This window comes from Anthonomus grandis, chromosome 21, assembly GCF_022605725.1.
Source record: "Anthonomus grandis grandis chromosome 21, icAntGran1.3, whole genome shotgun sequence".
NCBI lineage: Eukaryota > Metazoa > Arthropoda > Insecta > Coleoptera > Curculionidae > Anthonomus > Anthonomus grandis.
The window spans coordinates 1,486,029-1,513,383 of record NC_065566.1 but is presented as its reverse complement, the minus strand read 5'-3'; the positions used below and the strand labels follow the sequence as shown (position 1 = coordinate 1,513,383).

Genomic DNA, 27,355 nt, shown 5'->3' with positions numbered 1-27,355 from the left:
AAGGGTACTGCGAAAAATTTTTTGAGAAGACGGTTAAGAGAGATGCAACTGGAAGATATGTTTTTAAGATACCTTTTTAAAAAGAAATTGAAGAAGAACCAACCAAGTTTTTCTTCGGGAGATAAGGCTTTAAAAAGATTTGAGTTACTAGAAGCTAAATTTGCAAAAAATTATGGTTTGAGAAAAGAATATTCTTAGTTTATGTTGGATTACGAAAATTTGAATCATATGTCTTACGTGGATTTTGAAGACAAGAAAGGATATTTCCTTCTGCATCATGCGGTGTTAAGTAGTATCTACTTAATGTAATTGGTGGTTCCGTCTGCATAAATATGTTCTAACAGCGGACGTTTCTAAGATGTTTAGACAAATATTAATTTCACCTGAACAGCGAAAGTATCAGAAAATATTTTGGCGAGCAAATAAGAATGAAGAATTAAAGATTTTTTCCTTAAATACTGTTACATATGGTAATGCGTCGTCACCAAATTTAGCTGTTAAATGCTTGTTTCATTTAGCTGCGCAAAACAAAAGTCTGCAACGTAATAAGGAGACATTTCTTTATGGATGACCTTTTAGCAGGGGCCAGCAATGAAGATAAACTTTTAAACATACAAAGGAACATTACAAAAATTTTGAATTCAATGGTTTCCAACTTCTTTCCAACCAATAGAAAGTATTTATGTAATGATCAAAATTTACTAAAGAAATTTGCTCTTACTGATAATTTAGATATTAATATATTGAATATTGGTCCAGGAGAGCAAAACAAAACATTAGGTGTGTATTGGGATTCCAATGAGGATGTAATTACCTATAAGGTTAATAACAGTCAAGTTTTTTTCTAAAAATAATATTAAAAAGATCCATTTTGTCAATAGCATGCCCAAGTCTTTGATCTTACCAAGTTTGGTAGGTCCCATCATAATTAACGCCAAACTTATAATTCAAGAGTTATGGAAGGTTAATATTGGTTGGGACGATGAGCTCCCAGATGAAATACTAAAGATATGGTCAGACTTTCAAGAAGATTTGGGTCAGATTACCAACATAAGAATCCCAAGGCAGACTATTTTTTTCGGAGTATGTAATCTTGGAAGTCCACGGATTTAGTGATGCTTCTGAAAGAGCTTATGGAGCTCGTTTGTACATTCGTTGTATTATGCCCTGCAAATTAATTATTACTAATCTGTTCTACGCAAAATCGAGAGTTGCACCTATAAAACAGATTACTTTGCCGCGTTTAGAATTGGTTTTTCTTTTATTGGCAAATTTGTACAATAAAAAAAAGACTCACTGGAATTTCAATTTAATAAGGTATACTTTTGTAGCGGGGGTACTTACGTACTTACCGTATGTCCACCCTCTAACCTTTGACGTCGCAGGGTATCCGTCAACCCCCCTCACTATTTCTTTACAGTTATAGGAGAAAAAGTTGACAAAATGCCTCGGGCGCCACTCTAAGTAATTAAAGGAGCTTAGGGTCCCCTCTAGCCTCTCGGGTAAGCCTTTAGACAGTGGAGAAACCAGGTAAAGATTGAAAGTAGACTGTCCGGTTATAATGAGATCTTATTGCTCTTAATCTTTATTATTACAAATACTAATAAGTAAAAGGTTTGCTTAAAACTAAATGAACAAAAGTGTCCTTGAAATCTAATAATCCCCATTACCAATTTCTATAATTAAGCACAGGCAGTTATTTGGGAAAATGTATCGGAAAATTCAGCACTCTATTAATGACGCAAAATAGTATGATTTAGGGGCGGGGTTATGATGTTTTGTACAAGCGGCTACGGATGACATTCGTTAAGCAAAGCCGGAAACGCAACACCAATCAAGCGAAGCAATCTCAATCAATCGGTCAACATTTACCTCTGCTCTGTTGATATACGGATAGTAATTATATTATCATGGACTCGGTTATCACTTGTCTTTCACCACTTTGAGAAGACAAATAATACTTAATAAACGCGGCTACTGCCTGCCCTACAAAACACGAGGAAAGATAGTGTCCAAGCAGTAGTTTTTATCAATAAAATAATTAAACGGAACGGCACGGTCGCGGACAGAGCAGAAAATAAAAAGTCAACAATAAAAATTATCAATTAAATACAAAATGAATCCGCAGTGAGTATTTCTCTGGTTCCAAACAAGAATGTAACTTTTCGCGAACGGAACTAATGAAACGTTGGTTTAATTACTCGTTTACTACCTGCCCTACAAAACACGAAGAAAGATACTGTCCAAACTACAGTTTTAAAAGTTCATAAAGCGGAACGGAATCAATATGAATATTCTAATAATTAATCACAGATAAAAACTCACAGCGGAAAAATAAAATACCACCGTCTTTCAAGCTTGTAAAAATGACAACTAAAATACCGTAACGCGGATAATTTTACGATTATTTTATCAATATATCCCGCTTACTACCTGCCCTACAAAACAAGAAGAAAGATAGTGTCCAGGCACCAGTTATCAATCGCGGCTGTTGCTTGCCCCACAAAACACGAAGAAAGATGGGCCCAAACAACAGTTTTAAAATTAAGTAAAACAGAACGGGACGGAACGATATCAATAGCAACGGATTCGATAAAGATCTTAGTACGCGAGCTTGGAAGCGGCCGGTCAACTGTCAACAGGTGGCTCTTACCTAACCCAATTCAAACTGTCAATGTCAAGACAAAATTAAATAAAAATATTGAAAATTTAAGGGTATTCAAATATGGAAAAATTACTGTTACTTCGCTCGAAAGGCATGGTACGACCTTACTGCGACGAATGTAAATCCTTAAACGCGACGCGAAAAGGAGAGCCCACCACCTCCCCCGGCGCTTTTACCTGGTCCGTTAAAAGCATCCGGGCCTCTCTGGCAGACGTGAATCCTTGGTTTACCTGGAACCTTTTTATACCCATAGCAGGAATTTGGATGCCGACGACTCACGAACATCCTCGGAACCAATCGTTGGATAAAAATGCAATTGGGAAAACTTAATGAAAATAGAGTTTTTCCTCATGAAAACGGTACAGATTTATAGGCTATGACCCTATATGGTAAACAAACTTAGTTTCAGCTCTCAGAACCGGGTATTTCTAGGTAAAACAGCGGGACAAAAGCTGGCCACATGTGTACAAGAAAATTGGCTTTTCAGGAAAACCGCATCATGATTTATATTATATTTTGCCACACCAGGCATGCCCCTTCATTTAACAGGGCTTCCCAAGGTATGTAAACCTTGAAACTTATTAATAGAACATATAAACAATGCAACAGCAACGATGAAACACGATGAAAACCCTCTCAGTTTTAGGCATTTGTGGTTTTTTACTATCCTAAGAATAACCAGGGCTGAAAATAATGAAGGTCAGAGACTACAACATAGTCAACGGAGAACTAAGTATAACCCATAAGAAATTGAACCTTTCCAGGATACTATCAGGCTAGAAGTAGAAACCTCTTTAAGTTGGTTTCTTTATGTATGTTTACAATTATAAACCCCTCATGACTCACAGGTAAAGCTTAAAATGTATCTTTTTGTTATGTAAATTATAAATTTAGAGGTTAAACTGTTAACGGAGCAAAATTATCTAAGTTGTCTTATAAAAGACTGCCTGGGCTTACCCTTATTACTATAAAATAAATACAAAATCTTGTAACTTCATTACATGTTATATCCTTTTTTGTTCTAAGTACTACAATGTTAGTTTTTCATTTATTAAGAATGAATAAACAAAAAAATTGTATTTTGGTCAAACAATTTCTTTGTTTTATTAAAATATTCATCAGTTCTTGAGATGAGATCATTTATTTAAAATAAAGGCCAAATACAGATACAATTCTAATAACTAATATTAAAATTCTAATAGTATTAAAAATTTAAGAAGAAATAAATATTATTGAAAGCAAGTCATATATATGATATGACTACATTAAATACATTTTATAGATTGATGAACCCTTAAAAATGCTTGTTCTAGGAAATTCTAAGTTAAAAGTCTTTCTTTGATTACTTTAATATTGCTTTAATTATACTTGGATTAAATGAAATTTGCATGGACGGATGGGTAATAACAGGAAGGAAAAAAGAGAGTAAAGGTATGGGAAGTGAGGGTTAGAAAATGGGTACAAGGGAACCTGTTTTATCCCAGATGGATAAGAAAATCCTGATGACTAAGAAAACAGGAAATTACTAAAAGCACTATACCTATAAACCTGAAAGAAAATCTCACAAGGAAGAACAGACAGTTTTAAGTGAATCTATATTAAAAGAAAAGTTAATAATCAAATTTATTATTTTAAAAACAAGTTATGTTGCCCTTCCTAAATATAGTGTCTATATCAAGACTAAAATCTTATATTATGTTGTTTGGGGCTAAAAGTTCGCGTGAGTACTTCCGAAATAGGCCTATTTATCCAGTTTACAAGATCTATACAGTCTATTTTAATAAAATAACTAATATGCACCTAGTTATTATGAAACTATTCAAAACAACGGTGTGGTAGTAAAATCTAATAATGAGAGTGATAACAATGTAATTTTGAGGTTAGTATTTAGTCTAATATACTATAGTAAAGCTAATGAATGTTGATAGGACTTTGGTTTACTGGTTAGGTTGTTTTACTGACTGCATGGTTCACTATACGTCACAAACATTGATCAAACATGGCTCCAAAAGGGCTGCATGATTGCGATGGGGGACCTGGGTGGATCGGTTTAACAGTGAATGTCAATGTAGATGTTGTGGACGTTATTGGAGTAGATGAGTGGAGATTTCTACTTATAATAATAGTGGATAAATACCATACCGGGGGATAAAAGAAAAAGCCTGAAAGTGGAAGAATACCCAGATTGAGGAATCGCCAATAGAGTAAGTACATATAAGCATTGATGGTTAAACTTAACGGTATGCGTGAGTCTACTTATATAAAATTACATGTGTAATATGTAGATTATCATAAACCAAGATGCCAAATGAAAATATTAGGACTTACCAATGGAATTGGCCTTTTCTTGGGAACACAAAACTGGACACTTAAACAAAGAACCTTGAAAAAGTTGGGATTTAACTACACCACTTATAATCCTGCACTATTGCAGTATGGCATTTAGTATCCACAAACTAAAATACCCAAAAGGTGAGTTTTCAACTTTTCATTGGAGTAAAATCGGCAAATACCAAGAAACAACCTTCTTCAAAGGCTTGTTCTTCAAGACTCCTAGAGGTCAAAGATTTTCGCGCCAGAAATGGTTTTAGTAGAGATATAGGAGAATGAGCTGGGATCTTATTGGCTAGGATATGACTTCTGACATTAGTGAAATCAAAACAATTAAAAAAATTAATGTTATGATTAATAATTTGAGTTTCATCATAAGGGTTGAAAATTATTGATATCAAAAATAGAATTAATACTGAAATGATAACTGTTTATTTTATTAATTTTAGCACCAGAATAACTTAGAAATTGCCTCTTAAAGTTCTATAATCGAGCTATGCTTTCGCTAACATTTTAGATTCATTTTATTTTCTTATTCTTTATGTATCTTACGAAAATAAACTGTAACAAGTGCTACCAGAATTTACAAAAAAATTAAGCATTCAAAGTATTTCTAGAGAATTAATTTTATTGATTAAAATTTTAATCTAAATCTACATATGTACAAGACAAATCCTGATGTGAGGAATTATAGCCTTGATTCGGAGAATAACCATGCTTTTTGAAGAACATATATTGTAGGAATTTACATTGAACTCAATAATGTTATCTGTAATGCGAGTTTAGAGTCTACTATAACACCCAAGTCTTTCTCATGCTTACAGTCCTGTAATTGTGCATGATTACTACTGGATATTTAGATATATTTTTTATTAAGAGTTAAAGTTGCAGATTAACCCGTTTTTTGTTAAAACTAAAATGATTCAAATGACACCAGCTTACAATGTTTTTTTAATTTCCTCGTAAACTATGACAATCCTCCATTAAACTTATTTTCATATACATTTTTAAAGTCATCAGCCCACATCAAGGTCTTTGAATTATCTGCAGAACTTAACATGTCATTTATAGAAATTAAAAATAGAGGACCAAATTGGAGCTTTGGGAAACCTCAAGAGTGCGCATAGATATTAGATTTACCGCCCTTCACTTCGACATATTGCTATCTATTATTTAAATAGGAGATAAGTACTTTAATAAAAATATTTCTAATATTTCTATAGAGATAATTTACTATCTAATTATGCATTACTTTATCAAAAGCCTTCTCCATATTTATATTCTATTTTCTTTTATTGAAAGAATTTTGTACATACTGGCAAGATGTTATTAAGTTAGTTAATGTTAGTAATTTTTTTCAGTAAAAAAACCCTGTTGATGTTCCTATATACTATAAAGAGGGTTTCAGAAGTATGGAATGAACTTGCTAGGGGTTATTCAGTGACAAGTAGAAAACATTTGCCTATTGGAATCCATTGAATTTTTGCTTTCTCTAATTGCTCAAAATTTTAATGTCAATGTTTACAAATTTTATAGCTGATGATTTTAAACAATTTACCGGCGCTTGTGTGTTGTTATCTTTAAAAACTATAACAGAGATTGTTTTTGTAGCTGCATTCCATATCGACCAACAACTTTATCCTTACCACTTCCAGAAAGTTCAAGTATTAATTGCAGCCGATTATCATCCTAGAGTTCAATTCTGTAAATGGCTTCCTCATTAAATCGCTGCACAACCAAATTTTTTACGCTGTTTTATGGACCGACAAAGCTTCTTTCATAAGAGACAGTAATTTTAGTAGTAGGAATAGCCATATTTGGGACGAACAAAATTCCCATGCAATTTTTCGAAGAAAACATGAGCAACGTTGATGTGTCAATATATTGGCAGGCATTATTAGTGATTACCTAATTGAGTTAATTATTATTGTTAGTTACTTAATACTTTCTACCGGAACGGTTAACAGGAGCTATTTACCGGTATTTCTTGGAGAAAATTCTTCCAGAACTTCTTGAAAATGTTCCAATGAACGTTCAACACTAAATGTCGTTTTAGCATGATGAATCACCGTGTGACCGCTTACTTCTCTGCACAAGTACGTGAGGATTTGGCTTAGCGGTTTGGGCACTAGTAGAGCAGTTTCTTGGCCTCCTAGGTCTCCCGACTTAACGTTCCTAGATTTTTTTCCTGTGGGGACAATTGAAGATTAAGAATTTACATTTGATCTTCAAAACTCTTAGTAGAAACGGAACAAGACTTAGTTGGAAGAATTATAGCAGCATTTGAAATAATTGGAAACGACTATCAAATTTTTAGTTAAGTCCGCTAAAATAATGTGAGATGTTTAAATCGGTATATTCAGGTTGAAGGAAGACATTTTGGAAAAGGCAAAAATTAAATGCATTTAGTCTTTGAGCCGTACTGATACTTTTCCGGACATGGGTCCCTATACGCAAATTTTTTCTACTGTTGCATTGAATAACCCCTAAAAGTTTGATTCCATAGTTCTGAAACTCCCTGTATTTTACTTAATCATATAATCGAAAAACCTTCGACAAGGAGTTCAAAGTAGCAATTGGTAGATAGTTTATCACTATTCCTCTCTCCTTTCTTTAATATTGAAATCACCCTGTTTGTCAAACCTTCGAAGAAAATTTAGTTGCAAACTTTAACTTGTGGTGTAAGGAAGGTCCAGTAACATTGTTAAATAAGGAAAAACATAAGGGGAATTTTCTTCATTATATGAAAACTTACGATTAACCGAAGACAAATTCCACGGGTATACACGAATGTCGGTGTGAACCTTTGACTATACTTGTATATTGGAAAAAATAAGTGACCATCTAACAATAATAAGTACTAACTTTCAAGAGCGCCTGCAAAAAAATTGTGACTTTAAGATAAGTAAAACTCTTTGCTAAAAAATGGAATTTATTTTATTTTAATAGCATTACAAAAAAGTTAAACTGGGAGTGAGATCTGGAATTTCCTAACTTTGTTGTCCTGGATAGTAACCTGGCATCGTGATCTGATTTCTTTCGGTAGCTTCATAGAGCCATTAATTAATTTTGCCGCGAAACTCAAGTTTTTGCATTTCCGTTAGTTTCTTCATTGAGGGAAGAATGCTTCTGCGGAATAAGAAATCTTCATTATGTAGTGTCTGATCATTCTATTTAAGTCTAACATATTCTCCCTCACATTCGTACATGTTCTGGAAGATGATGACTGTGTGATAAACATGAAGAGGCTACAGCTGAAGGTCGAGGTGGCGGAGACATAACCGGTTCACTAATTTTGGAATCCGAATTATCCAAATCATTTTGCATCTCTGTATTTTCCTCGGTATTTTCTGTTTTTTCTACTTCTTGCTTATTATCTGTTAACAGGTTAATAAATACATTTTCGGTAGATGGTGCGGGCATTACTTCATCTTTAATGAATGCCATTGAATCAAAATATTACTAGGAAGAAAGCCAAACGTCCTCTTCTGCTCCACATCTAAATTGTGGTTGCTTCTTGAGCTCTTTATGGTATTATTCTTTTAAATATTTCTAACGCTTTTTCAATATATATTCTGTAAAAAATGTTTTGCTTGTATTTTACTGCTTTTTGATTTTATTGTCCCAGAAATTTATTATTAAGCAAAAACTGATTTAGGATTTTCTCAGTGACCTGTTATTCTTAACAATTGCATTAGAAACTTTTTTTTCAGATATCTTGCTATAAGTATATCTTTCCGAGCACTGGCCTTCAGTTTTCGTATGGGCAAAACAACAATCGCCCATATTATATATGTATCAGCCATATGGCTGAAATTAGTTGACATCCCTATGGCAAGTTCGACCCAAGAGGACTTCAAAAATATAGCAAACGACTATTACAGATTATAGCAGTTGCCAATGTGTTTGGGGTCTATTGACGGGAAGCACTGCAGAGTAAAGTGTCCTGCCAAGTATAGCTCTTTATTGTTAAATTATAAGCAATATTTTTCGATAATATTATGAGATGTGGCAGATGCAAATAAACGTATTTTTGCCATAGAAGTAGGAGAAAGGGGCAAGCAAAGTGACGGGGAAATTTTTTATTATTTAACTTTAATAAATTAGTGGAAAATGGAGGACTATCTAAACCTCGACCTGACATTTTACCAGAGATAACATCACGAGCACCTTATGTTTATAGGTGACGAAGCCTACCCTTTAAAAATAAATATAATGCAACCATGCAATCAAGAATCCTAAATGCAAAAAATGAATATCAATCGGCTCTTGGTATTTTGTATGCACAGTGGCATGTTTTAAGTAAACCGATCAAAACAAACGTAGATCGTGCGTGTCTAATAATAAAAACTGCTTGCATGTTACACAATATCATACGTGACCGCAAAGGAAATCATGGTGATGCTCAAAACCAGTGGCACCTTGTAGGTTCTAAGATAAGCAGTGCATAAGCTTAACCAAGCGTACAAAAAAATTTTTTGCAGAAAGTATAAAACTATCTATTATATTTTAGCTATTGGGCTAGGATGAACTGCGGCAAAAAGACTAAAAAGGAATTAATTCTTTTAACGTCGATATACAAAGGTACCTAAGTGTTATGATATTATTTTTTACAACATAAAACAAATACGATAAACGATAGTAGAATTAGTTCAATTAGTTCTTATCAGAAATTTACTACGCTTTAACAGTTTAAACGTAAAATAAACATAAACTTACATATTAGACTGATGAAAGATTTAAAATCTAATATTCGCTCTGGTAGCGAAACGGTCAATAACTCGTTTATTAAAGTCGTCAATATTATTGAAAAACATTTTTAGCTGATAACATCCCAAGGCACTTAATCTCTCTTCTTTCATCAAATTACGTAGAAAAGTTTTTATTCTCTTTAACATGGAGAAGCATCTTTCAGCTTCAGATGTTGACATGGGAGTGGTTACCAAAACTTCCTACAGCTTAGTAGTTTCTTGAAAAGTAGTCTTCATTTCTTCATGTGAAACTAATGATAAAAGAGGAATGACTTTAGAAATGCTTTAAATTCTTCTTTTTCATAAAGTATGTTTTTAGACAAGCTTTCTCTAAGAATGGATAAACTTTAAATGTCACAGAAAGCAATTTGTCTGGAAAGCTTTTTTAATATTCGATAAAACGTTCTTTTATAAATAATGCGGTAGCTATTAGATGTCCTGTAAAAGTAAATCGAATCCTAATCTGTTGCCAAATTGAATCACAAACTTCCAAGGCCTCTAGTTTTTTTTATCAATTGAAACAGATATTGATATATATACAGTTTATTTTCTTCAGATACATAACAAAAAGAAAAGAAAAAAAAATAAAATAAATCTAAAATGTTACAGAACTTTAAAGGGCAATTTCTAAGTTATTCTGGTCCTAAAGTTAATAAAATAAACAGTTGTCATTTCAGTATTAATTCTATTTTTGATATCAATAATTATTAACCCTTATGATGAAACTCAAATTTTTAATCATAATATTAGCCTAATAGATCCAAGCTCATTCTTCTATATCCTCACTAAAACCACTTCTGGCGTGAAAATCTTTGATCTCTAGGTGTCTTGAAGAACAAGCCTCTGCAGAAGGTTGAATTCTTGGTATTTTTGCTGGTTTTACTCCAATGAAAAGTTAAAAACTCACCTTTTTAGATATTTTAGGTCGTGGATACTAAATGCCATACTGCAATAGTGCAAGATTATAAGTGGTGCAGTTATATCAACATTTTTTCAAGATTCTTTACTTATTGTCCAGTTTTGTGTTCCTGAGAAACGGCTGATTCCATCATATAATTTTATATAAGTATACTCAAGCATACAGTTAAGGTTTAACCATCAATGCTTATATCTACTGACTGCATTGGCGATTCCTCAATATGGGTACTCTCACTTTAATGCCTTTTTTTCCTTGGTATGGTTTTCATCCACTACTATAAAAAGTTGACATCTCCACTAATCTACTTCAATAGCTTCCACAACATCTACATTGACATCTATTGTTAAACTGATCCACCTAGATCCTCCATCTTAATCATGCAGAACTCTTGGAGTTAGGTTTGATCAATGTTTATGATGTATAATGAATCATGCAGTAAACCAAAATCCTGTCCAAACTTTATTAAGTTTTTTAGGCGGCCACAAAAAGTAAATCCGTAAACCGCTTAAAAAAACTTTATTAACTTGTCTGTAGTATATTATAATAAATACTAACCTCAAAAATATATTTTAGCACCCTCATTATTAGATTTAACTACTACACTGTTGTTTTGAATAGTTTCATAGTAATTATGTTTCATTGTTAAAAATAAATATATTAGTTATTTAATTATAATAGCTATTTATTATATTAGTTATTTAGTTATTATAATTAGTTATTTAATTATATAGATCTCCTTGTAAACTGGATAAATATGCCTATTTTGAAAGTACTCACGCGAACTTTAGCCCCAAACAACATAATATGAGATTTTACCATTGATATAGACACTATATTTAGGCAGAGCAACATTAATTGTTTTTGTAAGTAATAAGTCTGGGGTAAAAAGTCCTTAAAAGGGTCTGGGAAAGGGATTTAAAGCATAGGAAGGACGAACAACCACGTGCTGACTGGGTAAAGGATGACGCGGAAGTGTTCTTTTATGTTTATTTTGAATTTTGAAAGTTAACCTAACTTTCCAAGTTAGACAAGGGATTTTTAGTGTGAGCCCATGTGTTTTAACGTGCTCTTAGACTAAAGCTGCAATTTAATAGTAAATAATTTAATAGCTAAAGTAAAGGATTAATATTCATTTTATTGTTAAACTATTTCTTTCAAGTACATTATTAATTACACCATAACACTTGTACACTGTGTCCCATTTTGGATGAGACTGCAGGGTATCTCTGTCATTTTTTAAGATAGAACTTTGCGGTTTTCGCGACCCCGTATCACTTTTTTGTAAAACTTTTAAAGCCACAAACAGAAATATTGTAACCACTTTTGTTCCTGAAATACAGGGCGAAAACGAAAATGTTCACTTTTGGAGATGTTATTATTTCTCAGGCCCTGTATAAGATAGAATAAAAATGAAAACTGCTTATAATAGATATTTTTACATAAAAGTCAGTGGTATATAATTTTTAGGTCAGTATTTATTTTTTTTTCCCAATGCTCTGTTTTTAAGATTGGGCACAAACTTGGTATTTTTTAAATGGAACACCCTGTATATTTTAACGTCAAATTTTTGCATTTCTTTTTCTGAATACATTGATGTATCACAACCTAATCTTTGATAAATTTTAGCTGAAAGAATTAGAAAAATCTATATTTATGTTTATTTTTTTAATAGTAGGCCATGAATTCTTTGACACATGCTTAAAAAAATGTTTTGTTTATTGCATTCATGGAAACTAAGTCACAAACAGACTCAATACATATCAATAATGATGGCTGACGGTGAAAATATGGAATTCCAAAATTTTGAAAAGTATGATATTATAAAATGTTTAAACCTTTCTAACGAAATTATATTTAAATAGGTAAAGCTCTAGCTTATTTTATTTTGTTACAAAATTCAAAAAATAAAAAAGATCTTATTAGGTTTCCAGAAAGACGTCAGCCATCTCGGGCTACGGTATTCCGGTTAAAATCTAATCTTTTAAATTATGGCTGCTATTCAAAACCTAGGCAACCCCATGTTGATAGAAATGAAGCTGGCGAAATTAATGTTTTAGCGTGTGTGGAAGCAAGACCCCAAATTTCCTGTAGAAAGATAGAGGAAGAGATAGGAGTTTCCAAAACAAAAATGCAAAAAATTTTAAAAAAGCATAAATTTAAACCGTATAAGATAAATATTATTCAAGAATTGCATCCTGACGATCCGTTTAAACGACTGGAATTTTCTAATTGGTTTTTAACCAAAACTAATGAAGATCCGGATTTTGTAAAAAAGGTAATATGGTCTGACGAATCCCATATAAGCAGTAGTGGCATATTTAATAGGCACAATACCAGACATTGGTATCAAGAAAACCAACATATTACTTTTGAACGACAGCAACAAGGCCGATTTGGTTTTAGTGTTTCCTGTTTTGTATTGGGCACTAAAATTGTATATACAATTTTTGAGGGTAGCTTAACTGCCCAACGATATCTAAATATGTTGCAAAATAATTTGCCAGAGTTGCTGGAGGACATACCTTTAGCCCAGCGACATCAAATATATTTCCAGCAAGATGGAGCGCCCGCTCATAATTCAAGGGTAGTTAGAGAATATTTAAGTGCCCATTTTGATAGACGGTGGATTGGCACACACGGGCCAATCAGATGGCCCCCGAGGTCACCGGACTTAAGTGTTTTGGACTTTTTTGTATGGTCGTACTTAAAAAATAAAATTTATGCAAATCGGCATAATAATATAAATGAACTCCGAGCGACAACTGAAGAAGCATTCATAAACTTACAAAGGCAACCCTTTATAATTTTAAATGCCTTAAGACGAATACAGACTGTATGTGGTTTTTGTATAAGACAAAATGGACAGCAGTTTGAACAGTTTTATTAAATTTATATTTGTTGTTTTTTTTTTTGGTTTTTGTAATTAATTTTCTAATTTGATTCTTGTAATTACTAATTAGTTTTTAATGTTAAACCTGGTCCGATATATTTTTTTTGTTTTTAACATTTTTATGTTTATATTAATATTTTAAGTAAATGTTTAAAATATAGTTAAATAAACAGGTTTAAATCACATGGCGTTTTAAAAAAGTAATAATTAAATGCATGTGTGTAAGAATTCATGGCCTACTATTAAAAACAAAAATAAATATGGATTTTTCTGATTTTTGAAGCTAAAATTTACTAAAGAATAGGTTGTGATACATCAATGTATTCAGAAAAAAAAATGCAAAAATTTGACGTTAAAATATACAGGGTGTTCCATTTAAAAAATACCAAGTTTGTGCCCAATCTTAAAAACAGTCCATTGGGAAAAAAAAATTAAATACACCACTGACTTTTATGTTAAAATATCTATTATAAGCAGTTTTCATTTTTATTCTATCTTATACAGGGCCTGAGAAATAATAACATCTCCAAAAGTGAACATTTTCGTTTTCACCCTGTATTTCAGGAACAAAAGTAGTTACAATATATCTGTTTGTGGCTTTAAAAGTTTTACAAAAAAGTGATACAGGGTCGCGAAAACCGCAAAGCTCTATCTTAAAAAATGACAGAGATACCCTGCAGTCTCATCCAAAATGGGATACAGTGTACAGGGTGGCCAGATAAGAATGCAAAGTGCTGTATTTTGGAAACTATTCGTCGTAGAGACTTGCGGTGAAAAATTTTATAACTAAAGTTGCCAAAAAAATACCGTGGAAAATATTTTTAGGTTTTCAAGATGGTCGCCAGGGGGCGTAACCGCTATCTTAAACCTTTTAAGTGATTTTTCACTGAAATCTACCCAGTAAATGTTACGAAAAAATATATGCTTTTTAAAGCTGAGCTCTACTCGAGTAATTTTTGTTTAACACTTTGTGACGTATCTATTCAAATAAAGTGGTGGGGGATAATTCAATGTTTTTTTAAATAAACAGCTGTAACTCCTAAACGACTGAACGGATTTAAACAAACTTGGTCTCGTTGGAAAAAACATTTATTGCTCCATCAAATCCGTCTTATCTGTGATATGTCCAGTTCTTAGTAATGCCGCTAGAGCGCGCTTTTTGATCTATTAACAGAAAATTGCAAAATTCTCTAAAAAATTAAATATATGACTTTTTTTTCATAAAAATTTAGTGAAATGATAGCTAAATAGGCCAGTGCAAACCGTATCTCGATATCTTATTCGTAGCCTGAAATATCGAAGAAAGAATATTTAGTTATCATATAATTTTAATAAGACGATATTACAGCGATATTTATTGTTATTTATTTGTCTTTTTTCAAGGTTCAATGATAAAATGTCTTAATTTAATAATTTTTAAATAATTAAAATATTCTTTGTTCAAAAAATTTAAAAAAAAACGCGTAGGGGCATAATAATCAATGCATATAAAATGCAAGTGCAAGAAGTAGGCGGAATATTGAAGAGTAGGCCATGGAGGAAAAAACAAATACCTAAAATCAACTTGTCAACAAATAATAAAGTTAGGCAGTCCAATGTGTGTTTGTTGCACACATAAGTAAAGCGTTAAAACTATTAAAATGCCTTTTACAAATGATGTCGATATGATTGCGGTATATTTTGAATGTCTTCAAAATGCGGCATTGGCTCAAAGGGTATACAAATTGGCGTTTACGCGATGCGAGAATTTTTCCGCGTTTAGTGCGAAATTTGCGTAATACTGGCAGCCTTCGACCTCAGTTGCGAAGACACTCGGCTAGAACAAGGGAAGGTAATATTATTAATGTCTTAGCATACGTGGAATTCAATCCCCACGTTAGTACGAGAGCAATGTCTAGCGCGTTGGGTATATCACGTACTACTATTCTAAACATTTTAAAGGATCATAGGTAAATTTTTAAGTCACAAAAAAAACTACTTTACATATTTCGCAGTGTGTTTCTTTCAAATTTTTAGACTGCGCCCATATCATATGGTTTAACATCAAGCCTTGAATCATGGAGACTTTGACCGACGCGACGGTTAGATTATTGTCATTGGATGTTGGGCAGTATTAGGGAAAATAGAGACTTTTTTTTATCCGAAATTCTTTGGACAGACGAGGCCACTTTTAGGAGTGATGGAAACATTAATTTGCATAATATGCATTATTGCTGTGACAACAATCCTTACTGGTTGCGGGAAGTCCAACATCAAGGCCATTGGAGTCTCAATGTGTGGTGTGGCATTCTGGGCAAAACTATTATAGGTCTCTATTTCTTTGATCAACCACTAAATGATGCCGTATTTCTTGATTTTCTGGTGAACCAATTGCCTCTTTTATTAGAAAATATACCCCTGCAATTACGACGAAATATGTTTTTGCAACTAGGCGGTTGCCCAGCACATTTCTCAAGAAACGTGCGAGAACATGCATATTTAAGATTTCAACAGAGGTGGATTGGGCGAGGAAGTCTATTTCCTTGGTCACCCCGATCCCCAAACATCAACTATTTGGACTTCTACCTATGGGGTCGGTTGAAAGATATTGTTTACCAAATTCAACCAACAACTAGAGACGACATGAAAATACGAATACAAGAAGCCATTTACAGCCTGTCAAGAGCAGAAATTGAAGCTGCTGTAATGTCCATGCATAAGCGGCTCCAACAATGCATTAAGTTTGATGGAAGACAGTTCGAGCATTTAAGGAGGCCTTAGTTTTATTTGAAAATCGGTAATTTTTGTTATTATGCTTATACGCGTTTTTTTTTAACTTTTTGAACAAAGAATAAATTAATTATTTAAAAATTATTAAATTAAGACATTTTATCATTGAACCTTGAAAAAAGACAAATAAATAACAATAAATATCGGTGTAATATCGTCTTATTAAAATTATATGATAACTAGATATTCTTTCTTCGATATTTCAGGGTATGAATAAGATATCGAGATGCAATTTTCTGTTATTAGATCAAAAAACGCGCTCTAGCGGCATTACTAAGAACTAGACATATCACAGATAAGACGAATTTGATGAAACAATAAATGTTTTTTCCAACGAGACCAAGTTTGTTAAAATCCGTTCAGTCGTTTAGGAGTTACAGCTGTTTATTTAAGAAAACATTGAATTACCCCCGACCACTTTATTTTAATAGATACGTCACAAAGTGTTAAACAAAAATGACTCTCGTAACGCTGAGCTTTAAAAAGCATATATTTTTTCGTAACATTTACTGAGTAGATTTCAGTAAAAAATAACTTAAAAAGTTTAATATGGCGGTCACGCCCCCTGGCGACCATCTTGGAAATCTAAAAATATTTTCCACGGTATTCTTTTGGCCACTTTAGTCATAAAATTTTTTACCGCAAGTCTCAACGACGAATAGTTTCCAAAATACAACACTTTGCATTCTTATCTGGCCACCCTGTACATAATATTAAGGGTCAATATAATTGGTTGTATTTTTAAATTTCTCTGCTCTTTCTCCCTTGTGACATTTCCTTTCAGGTTTATAGTAATAGTGTTTTTACTAATTTTATGTTTTCTTGGTCATAGGGATTTTCTTATCCATCTGGGATAAAACAGATGGCGCTAATATTTTATTAAACTCTTGTTGAATCCACGCCACTTTACCAAAGTGGTTAGTGCTAGTCGGCTTCCCTTTGAGAAGATCCTCTGAGCCGTCACCTCTATAGTAAGTCTGCTCGCTTTCTCTTTCCATTGTTACCCTTGTACCCATTTTCTAACCCTCACTTCCCATATTTATCCCCTTTTCCTTCCTATTATTACCCATCTTATTACAATCCATCCAAGTTTCGTTTAGTCTATCCAAGTAATTAAATACTTATTGTTTACAAGTTTTTTTTTGTATTTAACAGAGACTCTCAGACCAACACTACACAGATACCTTAATAGTTTTTTCTGAATAGTAAAAATGATTTTAAGAAGTACCTTGGAGCACAAATCCCAAAATGGCAACCCATAACGGATATGAGAGTCTATTAAGGCGTAATAAACTGAACGAGCAAACAAAGCCCCCAACTCATGCCTGGCAACCCTGTCTGCAAAACAACCAGAAGAAAGTTTTGCAGCGAGGCCCAAAACATGGTTGTCAAGCCTTAAACTCCCATCAATAAAGAGGCCCAGCAATGATATGATTACAGGCCCATCTGTAATCATATCATATGATTACGTGGTAATATCATCAAGACGTGGTCGTCGGAATTCTTTGAATAAACAAAATTACAATTGGTCCGTGGAGACCAGTAGTAATTTTTAAAATTTTTGTCAGTACTGCAAAAAAAATCTCCACAATTATCTAAGGAGTGCCCTAAACACGCAGTTGGGAAAAGACCTGCCGTATCCTCATAAGGCTCTGAGTTCAAACCTTAGCCTCGGCATGGTGCTCTACCCAACTTTTTCTTTTTTTAGTACTTCGAAAAAATAAACATCTATAGTAAATACAGAGAGAAAAGGGAAGGTCTTATTATATATTAGAATCAGAAATTAATTTCATTGAAATATTACTTACTTATTTCTGGGTATCATGCTTCAGAGAACCGTGATGTGGTACAATACGCTCCGCTCTTTAATTTTAGTTTAGTAAAAAATATTCTCAAAACTTCCATATATCAAAATTATGTCAGTGTTCTAAAATGTATCGATAATAAAATCGTAAAGCAGATTAACATTGGAAATATTTAAAAAAGTTTCCTTGGTCCGATTGAAAAAAGTAATATACTACCAAATAGTTACATCTATTCGGCAGCAATTAAGTTATAAAATTCTGTCTATTATTAATTTTACTAATATAAAGTGTACCGTTTAACTCTCAGCCATTATTTACAATTTAATTGTTAATTATGCCTAAAAAAACGAATTGACAACTTTGGTATTGTTTAAAAGGTAAACAGCTTAATTCCTTTATGTAAAGCCACCTTAACATGTTTTTGCATAATTCTCACTCACGTTGGTTGCTATCGGGCTTAAGCGCTAAAAATCGAAGAAAAAAAGAAGAAGACGGGCCACTTTCACTTGTCATTTCAATGTCACTTTCCGGCCCACAAGCATAAACGCCACCGGCACAAAACACAAATATAGGTAAATGTGTGTTGCCTAATAAACAGACAGAAATTCTGTTGACAGTTATATTGACGTTGTTGACATAGACGGGGGCGACCATCTTGGGTGGCATATGGCGGGAAATTTAAGCATTATTTATTGGGCGATATTTACATTTAAAGTAATTTGCAGAATTACAGAAGTTGATGCGTTAACTGATGAGTGATGAGAGATATATTTAAATAGAATTTTATTTTAAGATTAACAATACGCTTATCAGTTTGTTTCAATGTGGATATTTTATTAAAAACAATTTTAATAAAATACCCACATTTTAATAAAATTATACCCATTTTTAATTAAAAAAAGTTTTTTTTCTAAATTTAAGTTGGAAAAAAATAAATATTGTTCATCAGACATCCCTCATCACTTTATTCAAGAATTAACACATCAACTAAAATACTATTTGATTGAAATTTAATTCTCAAGATATTGTTTATTTAGGACATTTAAGATTTTTAGATATAGATACTTACCAAGAATTATAAATTGGCACGATATGGGAGCAAATTTCAAATTAAAAATAGCTTTGTTGCAAATTTCAAATTAAAAATTGTCTTTTAAATATTTTATTTTAAGATCAATTAAAATAAACTTAACAAAGGGTTTTAAAATTTATAAAAATAGTTATAATAAATTATAAATTAAATACAGTAAACTGTAAGTACTGTATTAATAAGACCTTTTATGTAAAAAATTGAATTGTTGCAGGTATAAGTATGTTTTAACCGAATATCCTAATAATTTTTGGATTTTCAGAAAAAAGCTTTTTTTTTGTCTCCTTAAGTGTTTAAAACATTATAAGAAACATGTATAATATAACAAACATACCTAAATAAAAAATTAAACATATATATATATATATATATATATATATATATATATATATATATATATATATATATATATATATATTTTAACCATTTATACAATTGTAACAAAATAATATATATCCACATATTATGGAAAACAAAATATAAACTCTTATAACAACAGAAACTGTACCTATTTCTTCAAATAAATCTGGCTTCTTATTATCAATAAATTAATTAATAATGACTAGATATAACACAAATTCATATGTACAAGTTAATATGCATGTTTTTTTTATTTTTTGAGTATAAGCAAATAAAAACAAAATATAAACTGTAATAAAAAACTTAACTTAATCCGTGACATGATATAAATACCGTAATATGTTTTTTTTTATTTTTCTTTTTTTAACCACAAATCAATAAAAACAAAATAGAAATTCTAACAAAAAAAATAAATAAAATAAAAATGTCTTAATGCAACTTCAAAGGTTTCCATTATTGCCAAATACCTTAAGCTTGATTTTGGTTAGTCACAATCGGGTAAAGATGTCAAAAGTCAGTGGGGTTGTTTCCAGTAAGTATGGAACATGAAATATAATAAAACAGATTAAGGCAGTATGTTCTGTATACAATATTATATCCTAATCGGGTTAATTAATTGTCCTAATTAGTATTTCATCCTAATGATCCAAAATATGAAAGTCTTTATTATTAGTAAGTATTGATTATCACAGTAGTTATGATCACAATTAAGGTTCTAAATAATAGTTTAAAGGGTTTTATATTAGTCTATAATTTAGTTTTAAGCAAAATTATGATTTTAATTAATCGTTCAATAAATAAAATAGGACTATAAAAAGCAAAGCATTTACGATTCTGATAGTTTTGATTCTGATTGTGTATCATGACAATATTTAATATTTTTATTTTTTTGAAGGCATTTTAGATTGTTGAAACTTTTTCTGTTTTTTAGAATGACCAACACTTAAAGATTGTGGGTTGTGGAGTTTACTTTTGATTTTTATCCTTTAAATATTTATAAATTATTAAGGAAGTGTTACCTTGAACAATTTGTTTAACAATGTCATGCTGGTCACAAAAAGAGAAGTCCTTAAAAAAATGTTTATAAACCAACCAAAACTTTATCTCTAAATTGACTAAATGACCATGGTTATCCAAAAATTTGTATAACTTAAGGTGCATTAAGTCAATTAGGGAAATCAGTTTTTGAGAAGGATATGTCGATCTGGATGTGTCATCATTTTCCTTAAACTGAACAAATAGGTGATGTGTTTTTACTTCAGGTGAATATAAATTTTTATAACAAGTGGCACAGTTGTCTAGATCCAACTTTTTCAGTATATAACCAGCCACATATGCAGTAGCATAATTATTTTCTAACAAAATTTCCTCCTCATTGGCAATATCTGGATCTTCAAAGATACATGGCTGATTATTGCAATTAGACACTGGGTACAAAGATTTATCAGCACAAGAACTTTCCGAATACTTTTGTAGAAAATCCCCAAAGTTGCCCAGAGATTGACAAAAGTCATCTTCACAATTAGAGTTTTTTGAAATAGGTGAACTTAAGTTATTTATGACCAATGTTTTTAAAGCTCCAACAAATTGTAAACAGGTTGGATTTAAATTGCATATACCATGTTGCCTAATTTGTCCAAACAAGTTTTCAATTGGGTCTTGATTTAGGTTCCTTAAATTGAGATATTTTAGACCCATCTTACTTAAGTTTTCCCATAGAAGCATTACTGCCCTTATTGTAGTTTGCCAGCCCTTTACAAATTTATGTTTATTACTCTCTTTCCCCTTTTCCTTATCAATAATTTTCCAATTCCTCATTTTAAGCAACATGGCTGACCAAAATTCCCAATGAGGAGAATCAGCTGACAATGCACAAAGGTACTTTTTGCCACTACTGTTTTTAAAATGCGAGCTATTGAGTGAGTCAAAAAGATTGTCAATCATATGACAAAATTCAGCAGTATAAATTGCTTCTGATGTTAAAGCACCAACAGAACAAAAGTTTCAATTGCTGCTGCCATTGACTGACTCAATTGACGAGCAGCTACACTAACTTTCATGACTAAAAAACTGTCCTTAAAATTGAAATGATGTTGCTTCAGCTTGTGAAGACATTTATATGTTCTCATGGTATTATCTAACTCAAATGCTCGATGGATATAGTCCACAGTGGCAAATTTCCCTTCTTCAAATTCAATCCTATTTTTTATGAGTGAATTTCTTGTATTTTTTAATAAATGTGGTACATCAAAAATGGTAGTGATGCACTGTCCATTTACAACAAAATGGTAGGGAGTTGGCTTATCATCAGAATATTCTATAGTTAATTCCCTTAAGGCCGCAATATTTGTGCTACCCTGATCACAAATGGTTGTGCAGACTTTCAAACCAATTGATTGTAAATCTTTTATACAAGATAATATAAGTTTTTTAAAGCCTCAGTTTTAATAGTGTCCTTAGTAAAAAAATAAGAAACGGGCCCCTTACCATAAAAACCAAAGCATGATTTGCCAGATTACGGATCCTGCCAAGCTCACCCAATTCCTCAGATTCTTTGCTTAGATTTTTCATAAAAAAGCCCAGAAGTTAAGAAAATTTCATCAAACATGAGAGCACAGCAGAGGTCTAGGTCACTCATAGACTCTGCCTGCAACTTAAGATGTTCAAGAATAGGCTTAATGTGTCCACATTCAAAGGGAACATTAGAAAGTATCGATTGAAGAGTACGAGGTGATGGTAATTAAAAAAAATGTCTTAAATACTTGTACAGTCTGGGACTACGTTTAAAGATGGAGAGAGAAAAAGCTTATCCTTAAAAGACCATCTACGACCAGAAGGAGGACGGTTTGCATTTAAAATTTGACAGTTTATAAAGTCCTTTGTTACCTCATTAAGATTTTCCTCAATAAACTGGAACCTACCATCATTATATAGTGATTTTAGAGATGCAACATGAGTTCTTTCATTCTTGAGAGGAAACTTAAGCTTAGATAACTTACACATCATAGACTTATGTACATTATACATAATTTCTTGCTCATTTGTAAAATTATCCTTAGACAGTCCTGCCTTGGCAAAATGCCCCTTTTATTCTCAAGAAGAAAAGAGTATTTGTCACTATGGTCTCTCTTAGTTTTCAAACTGGAGAAATCAGAGCTGGACGATATGGGAGTATTATCCAGATTCACAGTGTCTAAAGAGATGTTTGGTAAATTAGAACCTGTAAGATTTGGAACCATGATTTTTAAGGATTTTTGCTCTTGAAATGATCTTAGATCTTCTTTACTAACTGAGTAAAGATGTTCTCTGTCAATTTGAGCAACATCAATGAATACATCTTGAGACACACTTTGGGACTGTGTTGCAAATAGGACTTTTTTTTCATTAGGGACCTTTGAATAATTTGAAAATCACTTTGCATTTCAATCTTATGTGGTACAGCATCCCATCTAAGTCGCACAGGATTATTAGGGTTATTAAAATCAGAACCAGAAAAGTGATTGGAGCAAACTCGATAATTGGTGACACTTTTAGTTGGACTTACATGACAGATCTCCCTCCAAGATTTTTGTAAGGATGAATTCAATGGAAATTTAAAGAATCTATGATTTCTGTGACTGTCTGGGCAATTACTAATATACAAACTACTGCATAAAGGATATTTGCACGAATATTTTAATCTAGATGAAGACAATGAAAAGGAAATACTAGACATTTTCCCCGTGGAGGACCAAGAAATAAATACTGACATTGATATGTCCAAAATAGGATTGAATCTATAATTATACCCTGGAAAATGATAATACATCTAAAATGCACCTTAACATTATGAGAAAACACAGGTACCTATGTCATAATTAAAATTTACCTGTCTCCTGCACTATGTAGTTGCACGATGATTGGATGTTGGCACGATTGTGAAATAATTTATTAACCCATTACTTAAGAAAACTAAAAAAAGCTATAAAATTACTTAAAAAAACTTTACATTGAAAAAAAACCCTGAGGCTTGGCTTGTTTTTCATCCAAAAGAAACTTAAAATAAACGGTCGTCAAATACGACAGTTAAAAAATGTCACTATTGTCATGTTTGATGTACGTTAAAATCAAAAATTAGAATCAATCGGCCATCTTGGGTGGCAAACTATTTCGCCCCGCCACATTCAACCTTCATACCGGTGGCCACCGGCAACGGGAGTTCCCAAAATCCAAACAAATGTTGGAAGATATTTTTAAGTCTCCACATCTTTCTTACTTTTCTATATGAAAATAAAATGTAAGTATCACAATTACACCCATACAAAAGTTTTTTTTTAAATTCAGTTTCATAATTACCAATTTTTAGTGAATAATCCTGAAATTTATGAAAATACATACATTTTAAGGTTATGTCATAATATTTTGATTGTTATATTTGTGTTATATTTTGTTTTTGTGATTTTAGTGGACTACACCAACAAAGGTTATGTGTTTTGCACCAGATTGAAAGCATCATAGCGAAAAATGGGACCGCTCATTTCTTTAAATTTCCAAAAGAGCCCCTGGAAAAAGAAAAATGTATATCTCTGCTAAGGAATACTAAAATGGATAAAAAACCTGAATGTCCATGCATTGGAATGTATTGTCATTTTGTTGACAAAAATTGAATGAATGGGCCCACTATTTTTCCACATGCAACGAGGTTAAGCGAGGAGAAACTTAAGACTTTATCAAAAACTCGGGTAGGTCTATACTTCTAATTTGTCTTTATTTATTTCAAAGCTTGATTTTTTTTAAGGTTAATACAGAATTGCTTAGTACAAACTTATCTATTCCCAGTACAAGTTCATCCACTTCTTTGAAGCATGGTACTTCTAGTACTAAATTAGCCGGTGTCAAATTCCAGTAAGGGAAATTATTTCAATTTTGAACCAACAGCATAGCCTGAAATTCATTTTGCTACGAAAAGTTGGAGGATGTCAAAGAAAAAAGTGCAGAAGTTAAAATTAAGTTTTTCATATGAGCACATAAAAAATAGTCATGACAAAGTTCAGTTGTATGCAGGTCTGACATGTAATAAATATTTTTGTAACATTATTAAGTTAATTAGTTTTATACATTATTTAAATAACAATTGTATAGTTCATATAAAATAGGCAGAAGTTATATGTACTTATATAAAAAAAATTTCATTAAGGACAACATGTATTAAAGCATAACACATATCATAGACACACAGGTAATATATTTATTAAAAATTATAATTGTATGTTATGTAGCATTAGAGCCTTAAAACATTAAGGAGAATAAAGGTCGTTATTGACAAATGACAATATTATTTTCTCTATTTCCTACAATTTTGGTGAAGAAAATAGGCTCTGCCCTAAGAAGCCAGGTTAAACCAAGAGCAAAAAAGTTTAGATCTCATGAGTGTAAGTAAAGTAAACCATTCTATTGAAAAGGCCATCAAAGATAAAAAAAAATATGCTAAAAATATTAATGTTAATTCTCTAGCGACATCTAGGGTGGATATGCTAAATCAGACTTATCACTTAATTCACTGTCGTACTGGTGAAAGTTATGGCTTATTCACCAAAATATGCAGATAATCGGTGTATTCAAAGTAATTTCATTTACGTTTTCAAATTATGCTCCAAATCCAAAATTTCTTTTTTTACTTTAAAGGCCATTCAAAACTTAGAAGAAAAGTTTAATAAGTAGATTTTCCACGATTTATACGTGCCACAAGATAAAGGAAAAAGAGAGTCCCATTTATTAGGGTATTGGGATAAGACAACCGGGTTTTTATGTCGTTTTTTTTTTAATTTCCATTTTTATTTTGAAAAGCAATTGTAATAATATATAAAAAGAATTGGTAATAAAAGAAACTATTAACGAATTGAATCGAAGCTATAGAAGCCGAGATATTAGTAAAAAAGTGGGAAAACAAAAGAAAACTGTTTTTTTTTCCACCCTACAATTTTTTTTCCTAAAATGATTATTGGCAAATTTTAAAGTAAGCCCTATAACTAACAATTTCCAGTAAAAAAGCCCAATAAAAAAATTATTTTTTTTCGGTCGAAAATCGAAAGGGGTATACCCACAAGAAATTTCAAAAACATGGTTTTTATTTTTTTATAAATAAACTATAACTCTGACAACTTTTTGTATAAATTATTGCCATTTTAGAGTCAAATAAATTATTACCAATTTGACTCTAAAATGAACAGAAAACCTATATCTTTGCATTTTTAGATTTTCGAACAAAATCCGGGGTCAAACTGACCATTTTTTCAAAATATGCTTCGGAGCATATTATTTAATTCGGATTAAAAATTTCATTTTCTGCTTAAAGACGACTTAAAAAGTAGTAAAAAACCTTTCTGACAAATTTTTTCCACGATTTATACGAGTGTCACAATCTAAAGAGAAAGATCAGGTCCCATAAGAAGCAATGTATTAGGGTAGGAAAAAGAGGTTTGTTTCTTTTTTTTTATTTTTATTTTAAAAGGCAATTATAATAAAATTAAAGAAAAAAACCAAAAAAAATTTTTTTTACTTATTGAATTGAAGCTATAAAAGCCGTGATATCAGTAATCTAGTAAAAAAATACAAAAAATACACCTTTTTTTGACACCGCATCAATGTCTTTTTTTTCTAAATTGGTAAACTATTAATATAAATTTATTATCCATTTAGCAACCTCCACTAAAAGAACCCTAACTAAAATAAAACTATTATTACTGTTCCTTTTTTTCCAGATATTTATACCTTGTCCTAACCTTTATGCTGCTATTACTATTATTATAAATATTATCTTTCTTGTAAATATCCTTAAACCTTAAAACACCCTTTATAATACGATTACTATAAGTAAAATCTGTATTGTTGTGACGAATTCATAATGAGTTACTTATTATATTGGGTATTACGTCACTTATAGCAAAAATCAATTTAGAAATTTTTATCTCACACGCTCAAAAATTGAAAAGAAGAAGAAAATAGACTTGTTCACGTATTTAAAAGAAATATGAACTTAAATCCGTAACGATACCGTTCGATATACTTAATTTAATTTAAGTTCAATAAGTTTTAAATACAATAATTTACTTGAGGTATAATAGATTTTTTTTTTATATACTTTTTATAAAATTGAGGAAGCATTCCAGTTTATTCTGTGGTTATTGTCGAATGCATGTTGTGTAATTTTTGATTTTTGAAAATTATTGTTTTTTTATGTAAGATTTATGTTCATTAATTCTTTTTGGTAATGGTCCACAGGTTTCGCCTATGTAAATTTATTCATTCAATTTTAGCAAAGGAACCAATTTCAAAATTACGTAAGCTAAAGGAAAGTGCATTTATAATGTTAAATGAAGATAAATGCTTAGCTACTTGTTCGGTTGATTTTCATAATACATGGATTCCTTTGCTAAAGAGAGAGGTAGACCAGGGTATTCTCAAAATTAATTAATGATTTAAAATATTTGATATTCATGTATTTTTTATGATTAATTTACATTAAGATCACACCCCTTTAATTTTAAAGAAGTAACCTTTGAAATTTTTGTAATCTTTCAAAATAGTTTGTCAAACTATTAATAAACCATCAAATCATATAAAAAAAGTATATAAAGTATTTTCGAATTAGGAAGAAATTTTGATGATACTACATAGCTGAAAATTTGAAAGATAAGTATATTTTATTTTTAATTTAATTTAATTTTACTTTAATTACCTTGATAACGGTAGTAGATATAACTACCGAAACGTTGGTTCAAATTAGGTATTTTTAA

The 27,355-nt window shown here is 31.5% G+C and overlaps 1 long non-coding RNA gene across 2 annotated transcripts; it reads left to right on the top strand.

The window, feature by feature from the left end:
• The first annotated feature begins 2,693 nt into the window (after window positions 1-2,693).
• LOC126748079 (uncharacterized) lies at window positions 2,694-24,823 on the top strand. 2 transcript variants are annotated; one of them, XR_007664615.1, is made up of 5 exons: window positions 2,694-3,024; window positions 3,098-3,225; window positions 3,306-3,513; window positions 24,025-24,301; window positions 24,358-24,823. It is a non-coding gene; the product is annotated as an uncharacterized LOC126748079 (long non-coding RNA). The 2 variants fall into 2 exon arrangements; XR_007664616.1 differs by having other exon boundaries at window positions 3,075-3,225.
• The last annotated feature ends 2,532 nt before the right edge of the window (window positions 24,824-27,355 follow it).